The sequence below is a fragment of the Salmo salar genome, chromosome ssa06, assembly GCF_905237065.1.
Source record: "Salmo salar chromosome ssa06, Ssal_v3.1, whole genome shotgun sequence".
Classification (NCBI taxonomy): Eukaryota; Metazoa; Chordata; class Actinopteri; order Salmoniformes; family Salmonidae; genus Salmo; species Salmo salar.
In genome coordinates, this window is record NC_059447.1 from 44,027,613 (window position 1) to 44,040,278 (window position 12,666).

Consider the following 12,666-nt stretch of genomic DNA (forward strand, 5'->3'; position numbering starts at 1 on the left):
GAATTCAAAATGTATTAAATATATTTTCTCTCACCCATCTACACACAATACCCCATAATGACAAAGTGAAAAATGTTTTTCACATTTTTTGCAAATGTATTGAAAATGAAATACAGAAATATTTCATTTACAGAAGTATTCACACCCCTGAGTCAATATGTTAGAATCACCTTTGGCAGAGATTACATCTGTGAGTCTTTCTGGGTAAGTCTCTAAGAGATTTGCACACCTGGATTGTACGATATTTTTACATTATTCTTTTAAATTCTTCAAGCTCTGTCAAGTTGATTGTCGATCATTGCTAGACAGCTATTTTCAAGTCTTACCATAGATTTTCAAGCCGATGCAAGTCAGAACTGTAACAATGACACTCAGAAACATTCAGTGTCATCTTGGTAAGCAACTCCATTGGATATGTGGCCTTGTGTTTTAGTTTATTGTCCCGCTGAAAGGTGAATTTCTCTCCCAGTGTCTGTTGTAAGCAAACTGAACCATGTTGTGGATTTCGCCTGTGCTTAGCTCTATTCCGTTTCTTTTTATTCTAATAAAAACTCCCTAGTCCTTGCCGATGACAAGCATACCCATAACAGGATGCAGCCAACACCATGCTTGAAAATAGGAAGAGTGGTACTCAGTGATGTGTTGTGTTAGATTTGCCCCAAACATAAGACTTTGTATTCAGGACGTGAAGTTCAGTTCTTTGACACATTTCTCCAGTTTTGGAATATTTTTATTCTGTATAGGCTTCCTTCTTTTCACTCTGTCATTTAGGTTAGTATTGTGGAGTAACTACAATGTTGTTCATCCATCCTCAGTTTTCTCCTATCACAGCCATTAAACTATAACTGTTTTAAAGTCACCATTGGCCTCATGGTGAAATCCCTGAGCGGTTTCCTTCCTCTCTGGCAACTGAGTTAGGTTAGGATACCTTTATTTTGTAGTGACAGGGTGTATTGATTCACCATCAAAAGTGTAATTAATAACTTCACCATGCTCAAAGGGGTATTCAATGACTGCTTTTTTATTTCTACCAATAGGTGCCCTTCTTATCAAGGCATTGGAAAAACCTCCCTGGTCTTTGTTTGAAATTCACTGCTCGACTGAGGGACCTTACAGATAATTGTATGTGTGGGATATAGACATGAGGTAGTCATTCAAAAATCATGTTAAACACTATTATTGCACACAGTCATGCAACTTATTAAGCACATTTTCAGTACTGAACGTATTTAGGCTTGCCGTAACAAAGACTCAAGACACTTCAGCTTTCATTTGAAATAATTTGTAAAAATTCATAAAAACATAATTCCACTTTGACATTGTGGGGTATTGTGTGTAGGCCAGTGACACAAAATCTACATTTAATCCTTTTTAAATTCAGGCTTTAACAACAAAATGTGGAAAAAGTCAAGGCACTGTAGCAAAAGATAACAGTGTAAGGTATCAAACTCTGACCCTATTCATCACTTTCATCTTTGATTCACATGCATCATTATGACCACAACATTGTTGTTATAGTAGATATGCAGTTGAAATATTATATTAGGATCATAACAACATCAATTTCATATTTTACATTAAAGTATGATGTAGGGTTTAACATAATCTCATACAAGAATGGAATAAAGTGTAACTGAAAAGTGGAAAACTCATCACATTTCTTCTCATACTGTCTGAATTAAACAAAGGGATTGCTGATCGGAAATGAGCGACACCAAGACTTTGGCTGGTACTTTTACGGTTTGATCACAGAAGCCGCGACATCAAAGAGCTATTTCCAGGATGGAACAAGACAGGTCCTGTGAGCTGCTCCTGACACATCAGAGAGAAGGGTAGGCAACAGCCTCAAGTGATGCTGTGGAGTCACGTAATGTCATATCCGTATGGTGTACACTGGTGGAATTACACTGAGACTCTCCTTGACACAATAGGACAGGCAACACTTTACATGTAGTTCTCCATCTATTACGTGGTTACTCGATGACATCTATGATAGACAGAATACGATCACTCAAAATGACATTATATCTGCTAAGAAAGTAGGCCTAACATGTAATAATACATAATCATTAGGCCTACACACATGTTACACTCCACTCCATATTACTACTCCATGTATAACTATATTGTAATATAACAGGTATTTACACAATTATTACCAAATAAATTGAAATTATATGTGATGTTTGGGCAACGTTCTAATAAAAAGTGACCTAAATTATAATGGTATGGAACACAAAGTCTAACCTTATAAAGTACACTGTATTGGAACATGATGTCATCATCGCTCCTCCTGGAATTTCCCAGTGTTTTTCCAGGTGGCAATCTGAGGTGACAACATTGGTTGACAGCCAGATAACTTTTGAACCTTATCATCGATGGTTTCACACAGATAAGACAAATCCAATGTGGCATCGAACCAATATGGCTGCGGACACATTGTCTCAGCCCACAACTGCTGATGTCCTTCAAACACAACTGGGGCAATCCATATAGAAAAAGGCGCAAAAGTGAAGGAACAAACAAACTGTGTTTGAGAGCCATGTAAATATGGCTATGAAATATGCCACATGTTTTGACTGGCTAGAGACAATACAGATTCAGTAGTTCTCCATTGTTCCGTAACAGTCTTCGTCTCTCATCATGCCATAGCCTCACAGCTGTGCCAGACTCCCATACATACAGACACATTCACTCAGTCACGTGTATCAGGTCAGAGTTCAGAGGATATCACAACTGAGGTTTCTGCCACCATTTAAATAGGAATTTCTCAATATACACTAAAGACAGTGATAAACATTGGTAACACTTGACACCGTACATTACATTGCCCTCAGTTACTCTATAACCACTACGGTAACCTCTGATCTGTAACTTCTCAGCATTACACACACAGCACCTGAAGAGAAGTAACAGGCAACAAGACTTGACAACTTGACATTTGATTTGGCAACCGACCCGATTCTGTTACTACCAGCATCGTTTCCATGTAGTTACATGAAAAAAAGCATGTCGCAACTAATAAGCATGCATATATCTATATCCTGCAAGTGTCACCCCACCCCAACCTCACACACACAAATTGACTGTGTTGGAATTATACTGTAGATTCCTCACGTTTAGTCTTTCTCAACATATCGAGTTGAGAACTTCAACAGCCTACAGCTGAGTGCATTGTGACTAAATGAAATATGTCTGACTATAACATAACCAGCCTGGAGGGGCCTATAGAAAGGGGGGTTGTGCGAGGGGGATTTGGGGAGGGTCATATCCTGTGGTCTAGAACATGGGCGGAGAACCGTGCTGCTGGCGATCCAGGATAGTCCCCTCCGTCAGCACCTCATTCAGAACCTCAGCAGCCATACGAGATGACCTCATCCAAACTAAGGCTTCCATATGGCCATCCACATCATCTGAGGGAGAAAACTAACCAATCAAGTTTGTTTTTGTGTCAACCCCATTGCTTCGTTAGCAACTTCTCACTGATACTTCGACGTGATTATGAAACACACGAAGACAATGGAGAATTTAAACCAAGAATCTGTGACACTTGAGAATATCACTATATACCGTCCTTTTTTTCCTCTCCTCTAGTCTTGTTTGTTTCCTGGTTCCTGGTGGAGAGAGGTTCTACATTCTACATTGCGGCAGTGTTAACGTAATAGGCTGCCTACTCAGCAGTCGAGAGGGAAATCTCCTCATCCAGTTGCCTATCACATTCCACACTTTTCGGGGAAAGACAGGGCCTGCTTCCAGGAATGCTGTAATGGGCCCGGAGGGTAATGTGACTGTCTAAAAGCCCAGAGCGCGCTCAGTGGTTCTCAGACCGCCCTCTGTATAATGGAAGGATCCGATGACACAGCGCTTAGGGAATAGGTCGGCGACCATCCGCACCCTTCAGCAGTATGGCCATACGGTATAGGGGCATTGTTTTATCAAAATCAGTAGGTCTAGGTGTCCTGATATGGCCCATACAATGTCAGAAAGTAGAAGGACTCACACTCACAGAAGCTGACTGGCTCTTTGAGGAGTGCATCTCACACAAAGTGAGTTTAGTCAAATGACGGAGCTCTAACCAGGTCAAAGGTCATGGGGTCATTATCGAATCAAACTGTTAATATTTACAATGGAGAGAAGATGACATAGCAGGTTATTCCACTGAAGACACTGACTTGCAATAAAGCAGTAGATCAATATAAATATATTTTTACCTGATATTGCACATATTAAATCAGCTAATTTGACACATATCTGTTTAATATATTCAATATTCAAATTTGGAAAATATAGAACTAAATATATAATGGTATTATCAGAGCCATATTCACTGAGTGTACAAACATAAGGAACACCTACTCTTTCCATGACATACACAGACCAGGTGACAGCTATGATCCCTTATTAATGTCACTTGTTAAATCCACATCAAATCAGTGTAGATGAAGGGGAGGAGACAGGTTAAAGAAGGATTTTTAAGCCTTGAGACATGGATTGTGTATGTGATGTGTGCTATTCAGAGGGTGAAGCGGCAAGACAAAACATTTAAGTGCCTTTGAACTGGGAATGGTAGTTGCTGCCTGGCGCACCGGTTTGAGTGTGTCAAGAACTGTAACACTGCTGGGTTTTTCAAGCTCGATAGTTTCCCGCGTGTATCAAGAATGGTCCACCACTCAAAGGACATCCAATGTGGGAAGCATTGGAGTCAACATGGGCCAGAATCCCTGTGGAACGCTTTCGACGCCTTGTAGAGTCCATGCGCTGACAAATTGAGGCTGTTCTGAGGGCAAAATGGGGTGCAACTCAATATTATAGGAAGATGATTATAATGTTTTGTACACTCAGTGTATAGCGATGTAGTCTATGTAGCGCTGGTTATACTGTATGAGGACATCACAATATTCTAATGTGTTTTATTACCTGTTGACGGACGTAATTTTCTCCCCTGGGATACTGCAACACCCATGACAATGGTGTTGCCACCGAGCACTGTACAAATTGTTACACTGAGTGGCTGGATAGACAATAACTGTGGTGACAGCAAGTTGACTAATCATCCCTGAGAAATACCTTACTCTGAAGTATTGACACACAGCGTGACAGGTACCATTATGAAATGAAAAACTAGCTGTCAAAACTGACTTTATCCTCGCTTTGTGAAGAAAACAAAATTGCTTCACTGTCTTAGCATCTGGTTTAACTACAGTAAATCAAGTCAACATAAGCCACAGTCAACTGATACAAAGGCCGGAATAACTATGTTTGTTGTTATGTCTATCTTTTTTGAAGACATAATGAAGGACAAAGAACAAAATAAGATAAATATCTATCTGATGGGTAAGTTAAGAAGAGGGTGTGGAGGGAAATAATGTAATGGGAAATACAAGAAAGCCCTTCCCACAATAAAACCGTTTTAAGAGGACATTAGGAAAATCTGGTCATGTGATGTCATAGAACAGTGGCAGCAGCTGGTTGGCTGAAAACCCAGGGAGCGGGGTGGTTGGAGTTGTCAACAAAGCAGCATGACAGAAATATGATGCCATGTTTTCAAACTACCGGTAGTTTCTTTGAGAAGATATATGAAGCGATAGGGTGCATTTCAACAACAGCATAAATACACCTATTTAACTTTTGCATGTAAAAAAAAAAATGAATGACCACCGCTGTACATGCGGTCAGTGTTTTGAACAGATTAGATTATACTATTCAGAACGAGCGGCCAGCTCACGAACAAAGGAGTACACAATAGAGTACTCAACAAGCATGCAGATGCAATAAGTGAAAACACAATATCCCTAACTGGGGATAGCTAGCTAACATAATGTCACAAAGCATGATGTGCTAGCCGGTTAACTTTCACTCTGAAATAACTTCATATTTTTGAGTAACTGAAATATTACTTTAGAAAGACTTGAAATTGGCATGGGAGCTCACTAGCTAGCAAAGCTACTAACTAGCTAGCTGCTTATCAAAGGTCAACTGGTTAATTTGACAACAAAAAAATTACTGAACTATTTCTCAATGTTTCTCAAAATTACTGGAGCCGGCTAATTAATTTGATCATCCTTTGCGCTACAACGGTTTTATGCTGTTTTAGTCGACACAACAAGTCGATCTGTCACCCACAGTAGCACCTGATGAACAATAAAATTGGCCAGCCACCGTCATGCTTTTTTTGTCCTAACAGACCTGCGATGAGAAAGTTCTAGCTAGTGTATCCCTCTGTACTTCAACTCTTGTTGGTTGTAGATATCCGGTTTATCAGGTCCCAGGCTCCCATGACTGTTATGATTATTTATTTACAAGTTAATTACAATTTGCTTTTTGGTTTAGCGCCATCTGTACCTGATAGAGCAGATCTAGTCTCACATGCGAAAGTAAGTCATTTGGTGCGAGAGGCTTATTGGGAGGGAGAGCAGACCCAGAAGTTCTGACGGGACACATTTGAGTGACCCAGGACAGTCCATTTACTTTGTTCTGTCACAATTTGTGCTATAAAATTCGGTGATTTTCAGTTTCCCCCTCATAGCAAATAGCTAGAAAAACAATCCAAGCAATGTTGGCATGGCCTATGCACCTGCGGAGCTGCTGGCAGTCACTGAGGGGCAGAGTAGCAAGTAACTGAACAGCTTGTTTTGAACAAACAGGAAAATATACACTTACCACACTTCTATGAGCAGTTAAAACATAATCAATGAATTATGTAATATACAGTACCAGCCAAAAGTTTGGACACAGCTACTCATTCAAAGATTTTACTTTAACTTTACTATATTCTACATTGTATAATAATAGTGAAGACATCAAAACTATGAATGTCACGACTTCCGCCGAAGTTGGTGCCTCTCCTTGTTCGGGCGGCGTTCGACGGTCGTCGTCACCGGTTTTCTAGCTGCCACCGATCCACGTTTCTTTTTCCATTTGTTATGTCTTGAGTGTTCACACCTGGTTCCCATCTCGTTATGATTATTACCCTATTTAACCCTCTGGTTCTATTTATGTTTTGTGCGTGATTGTTTCTTGTCTTCGTGTTAGTTGTTTGTGTCAGGATTGTTATCCCTGTGTGGATTATTGCCGTATGATTTTATTCCGAGAGTAAAGTACATTATTTTACTCAGTTCTGTGTCCTGCGCCTGACTCTATCCTCACCTCGGCATAACTGACGACTGACAATGAAATAACACATATGGAGTCATGTAGTTAGCAAAAAAGTGTTAAAGAAAATCAAAATATATTTTATATTTGAGATTCTTCAAAGTAGTCACCCTTTGTGTTGATGACAGTCGACACAACAGTCATCCTTTGGTCTGATGAGTCCAAATGTGAGATTTTTGGTTCCAACCGCCGTGTCTTTGTGAGACGCAGAGTAGGTGAACGGGTGACCTCTACATGTGTGGTTCACCAAACCTCAACCCAAATGAGATGGTTTGGGATGAGTTGGACCGCAGAGTGAAGGAAAAGCAGCCAACAAGTGCTCAGCATATATGGGAACTCCTTCACGACTGTTGGAAAAGCATTCCAGGTGAAGCTGGTTGAAAGAATGCCAAGAGTGTGCAAAGCTACATTAACTACTTTGAAGAATCTCAAATAGAAAATACATTTTGATTTGTTTAACAATTTTTTGGTTGCTACATGATTCTACAATGTAGAAAATAGTAAAGATAAAGAAAAACCCTGGAATGAGTAGGTGTCCAAACTTTTGACTGGTACTGTACATATTTTTATGCAAAAATGTGTTTACTTATTTTTTTGGACCACCCTAATGGGCGGGCCGCCACTGTCGTAAAATCAAAAACATCAAGCAACCACTAGCTATCAAAACATGACCCTTTGCAGTACCAGATCTAGCCAATGGTGGAGACAACTATATGGATTCCATAGTGACAGGATGCCTGGCCACATTTCTCCAACATTTTCATCAATCAACCACAGCTTGTTAGGGTAAATTAATAGTATAATAGTGCCTTCAGAAAGTATACCCCATGACTTATTCCACATTTGTTGTGATACAGCCTGAATTCAAAATGGATTAAATTGATTTTTTTTCTCAGCCATCTACACACATAATACCCCATAATGACAAAGTGAAAGCGTTTTTAGAAATTGTTGCAAATGTATTGAAAATAAAATACAGAAATATCTCATTTACATAGGTATTCACACCCCTGAGTCAACACTTTGTAGAAACCCATATGGTGGCGATTACAGCTTTGAGTCTTCTTGGGAATATATGTATCAGCTTTGCACATCTGGATTTGTAGATTTTCTCTCATTCTTCCTTGCAGATTATCTCAAGTTCCGTTAAGTTAGATAGGGAGCAGCGGTGAACAGCAGTCTTCAAGTCTTTCCACGGATTTTACAATTGGATTCAAGTCTAGCCTTTGGCTGGTCCGCTTAAGGACTTCCACATTCTTGTTCTGAAGCCATTCCAAATCAAATCAAAGTTTATTTGTCACATGCTCCGAATACAACAGGTATAGACCTTACAGTGAAATGCTTACTTAAGGGCTCTAACCAACAGCGCAAAAAGGTTTTAGGTGAACAATAGGTAAGTAAATAAATAAAAGACAACAGTAAAAAGACAGTGATGCTTTGGCTGTATGCTTGGGGTCATTGTCCTGTTAGAACATAACAATTCCCCCCAATCTAAGGTCTTGGCACTCTGAAGCAAGTTCTCATCAGACATCAAATATTTAGCTCCATTCGTTGTTCCCTTTATCCTTACCAGTCTCCCAGTCACTGCAGCTGAAAAGTATTCCCCATAGCATGATGCTGCCACCACTATGCTTAACAGTGGGGATGGTGTTAGGCGGGTGATGAGCTGTGCCTGGTTTTACATGTTTTGTCTCATCGGACCACAGAATGTTTAGCTTTATAATCTCAGAGTCTTTCATGTCTTTTTCAAGCTCCAGGCGTGCCGTCATGTGCCTTTTCCTCAGGATTGGCTTCTGTCTGGCCACTCTCCCATAATGCCTGGATTGGGGAAGTGCTGGAGAGATTGTTGTCCTGGCAGGTTCTCCCATCTCAGCCAAGGAACTCTGTAGTTCTGTCAAAGTGGTTATTTGGTTCTAAGTTACCTCTCTGGCCAATGTCGTTCGTGCACTGTTGTTTAGTTTGGTTGGACGGCCAGCTCTAGGCAGATTCTGGGTAGTTCCATATTTTTTTCCACTTCCCAATGATGGAGACCACTATGCTCTTGGAAACTTTCAACACTCTAGAAATGGTTTACCCTTCCACAGATATATGCCTCATCACAATAATATCTCGTAGATATTATACGCACAGTTCCTTGGACTTCATGGTATAGTTTCTGCTCTGACATGCTCTGTCAACTGTGGGACCTTATATAGACAGCTGTGTTTCTTTCTAAATCATTTCCAAACAATTTAATTGGCCACAGCCGGACTCCAATCAAGTTGTAGTGACATCTCAAGGATGATCAAAGGAAATTGGATGCACTTGAGCTCCATTTGGAGTTTCATAGCAAAGGGATGTGAATACTTATGTAAGTGAGATATTTCTGTGTTTCATTTTCACTTTGTCATTATGGGGTACTGTGTGTAGATTGGTGAGAAAAAAACAATTGTATTTATTTTGAATTCGGGCTGTAACACAACAAAATGTGGAAAAGCTCAAGGGGTATGAATACTTTTTGAAGGCACTGTAAATTAATTTGGCAAATTAGAGAAGTGTTATGTTAGTGATTTGGTATATTGAGCTTAAAGCAACAGGTCCATATCACCAGAATACTACTAGACTAACTTATCCATGCGACACAACAACAAAAATAACTCATTTCTATCATTCTGAATCTCAAAACACATAGCACCATACTTGAAAAACATTGATCAACACTACTTTCACCTACTCAAAGCTGGTGAGACAAAATGCAAAAAGCCAAAGCTATTTGTGTACAGTACACAAGAGTGAGTTTACATCCCTGAGAGATCACATCAAATACACTTTCTTTGCTTGGATAGAGCTGAAGGACAGTAGCTTTGCATGTAGGTAAATATTGTTGTTCGTATCTGGAGGCAGCAGGGACATGTCTGAAAATAAGGGTCCATAAGGGTTCGGGGATGGTGGCATCTCCATGCTCAGCCAGCTGAAACGAAAACAGCATTGTATACTGACGTAAATCGCTTACTGCCATTTGCATCATCATTTGCAAAAACACTTCGGCAGAGTAATTTGGGCTGTGTCTCAAATGACACTCAATTCCCTATATTGTGCATTATGGGATCCTATGGACCCTGGTCAAAAGTAGTGGACTAATAGGGATATAGGGAATAGGGTGCCATTTGGGATACAGCCTTGGTCAATGCCAGATTGCGGTATCGGGGCACTTGAGGATAGGTGAGAGGATGATGCCACTGCCACTCTGTAGAGTCAGAGTCTGGCTACAGTGACATTGCTAACAAAACAAGGCTTGTAAGATTGTGATGTAATGATTATGATTTTAGCCGCCCATCTGCATCTGATGTATGATTCAAGTCAGCTAACAAAACAACAGGGCACAGCCTGCTTTGGGGATCAGACAAGTAACCACGGGCAGCATAGAAGGCCACATTCAGATCCAGAATGTAGACTGCAAATAACCCAAGTGGGTGTTCCAAACCTCCTCAGATACATTGGCCTACCCTTTGACTCCCCTCCTCATCCCAAGGACTCACACGAGCCACAACACCAATGTGACAAACCCAGGTCTCCTGTGTGCAACCAAACAGTGTTAACCTGCTAAGCTGAAGCTCAGCGAGCCAACATACATACATTGGAAGTCGGAAGTTTACATACACCTTAGCAAAATACATTTAAACTCAGTTTTTCACAATTTCTGACATTTAATCCAAGTAAAAATTCCCTGTCTTAGGTCAGTTATGATCACCACTTTATTTTAAGAATGTGAAATATCACAATAATAATATAGAGAATGATTTATTTCAGCTTGTATTCTTTCATCACATTCCCAGTTGGTCAGAAGTTTACATGCACTCAATTAGAATTTGGTTACATTGCCTTTAAATTGTTTAACTTGGGTCAAACATTTCGGGTAGCCTTCCACAAGCTTCCCACAATAAGTTGGGTGAAAGTTTGGCCCATTCCTCCTGACAGAGCTGGTGTAACTGAGTCAGGTTTGTAGGCCTCCTTGCTCGCACATGCTTTTTTAGTTCTGCCCACAAATTTTCTATGGGATTGAGGTCAGGGCTTTGTGATGGCCACTCCAATACCTTGACTTTGTTGTCCTTAAGCCATCTTGCCACAACTTTGGAAGTATGCTTGGGGTCATGACACATTTGCGACCAAGTTTTAACTGACTGATGTCTTGAGATGTTGCTTCAATAAATCCACATAATTTCCCATCCTCATGATGCCATCTATTTTGTGAAGTGCACCAGTCCCTGCTGCAGCAATGCACCCCCACAACATGATGCTGCCACCCCCGTGCTTCACGGTTGGGATGGTGTTCTTCGGCTTGCAAGCCTCCCGCTTTTTCCTCCAAACATAACGATGGTCATTATGGCCAAACAGTTCTATTTTTGTTTCATCAGATCAGAGGACATTTCTCCAAAAGTACGATCTTTGTCCCCATGTGCAGTTGCAAACCGTAATCTGGCTTTTTTATGGTGGTTTTGGAGCAGTGGCTTCTTCCTTGCTGAGCGGCCTTCCTTGCTGAGGACTTGTTTTACCGTGGATATAGATACTTTTGTACCTGTTTCCTCCAGCATCTTCACATGGTCCTTTGCTGTTGTTCTGGGATTGATTTGCACTTTTCGCACAAAAGTACGTTCATCTCTAGGAGACAGAACGCGTCTCCTTCCTGAGTCGTATGAAGGCTGCGTGGTCCCATGGTGTTTATACTTGCGTACTATTGTTTGTGCAGATGAAGGTGGTACCTTCAGGCGTTTGGAAATTGCTCCCAAGGATGAACCAGACTTGTGGAAGACTACAATTTGTTTTCTGAGGTCTTTGCTGATTTCTTTTCATTTTCCCATGATGTCAAGCAAAGAGGCACTGAGTTTTAAGGTAGGCTTGAAATACGTCCACAGGTACACCTCCAATTGACTCAAATGATGTCAATTAGCCTATCAGAAGCTTCTAAAGCCATGACATCATTTTCTGGAATTTTCCAAGCTGTTTAAAGGCACAGTCAACTTAGTGTATGTAAACTTCTGACCCACTGGAATTGTGATACAGTGAATTATAAGTGAAACAATCTGTCTGTAAACAATTGTTGGAAAAATGACTTGTGTCATGCACAAAGTAAATGTCCTAACCGACTTGCCAAAACTATAGTTAACAAGAAATTTGTGGAATGGTTGAAAAATGAACTTGAATGACTCCAACCTAAGTGTATGTATACTTCCGACTTCAACTGTAAGTCTTCACAGGTCTCAAGCAAAGTTACTTATCATGTGAGCATGGTGAACCAGACATGATGGTCTGGGTTAATGAAGAGGTATTAGGGCTATGCTTCAGCTGCAATAGAAAGTCTTATAGGAATTCCTGACTCATTCTCAAAGATTCCTCTTTACACTTAGGTCTTTAAGTGTTCCTTATCTAGAGTCAGCCCTGGAAACTTTCACTGACCAGTAGACCAACTAAAGGGGGGGGGGGAGAAATGGTTTGGCAAGAGAAAATCATATTAAAAACACAACATTAAGATTGTTA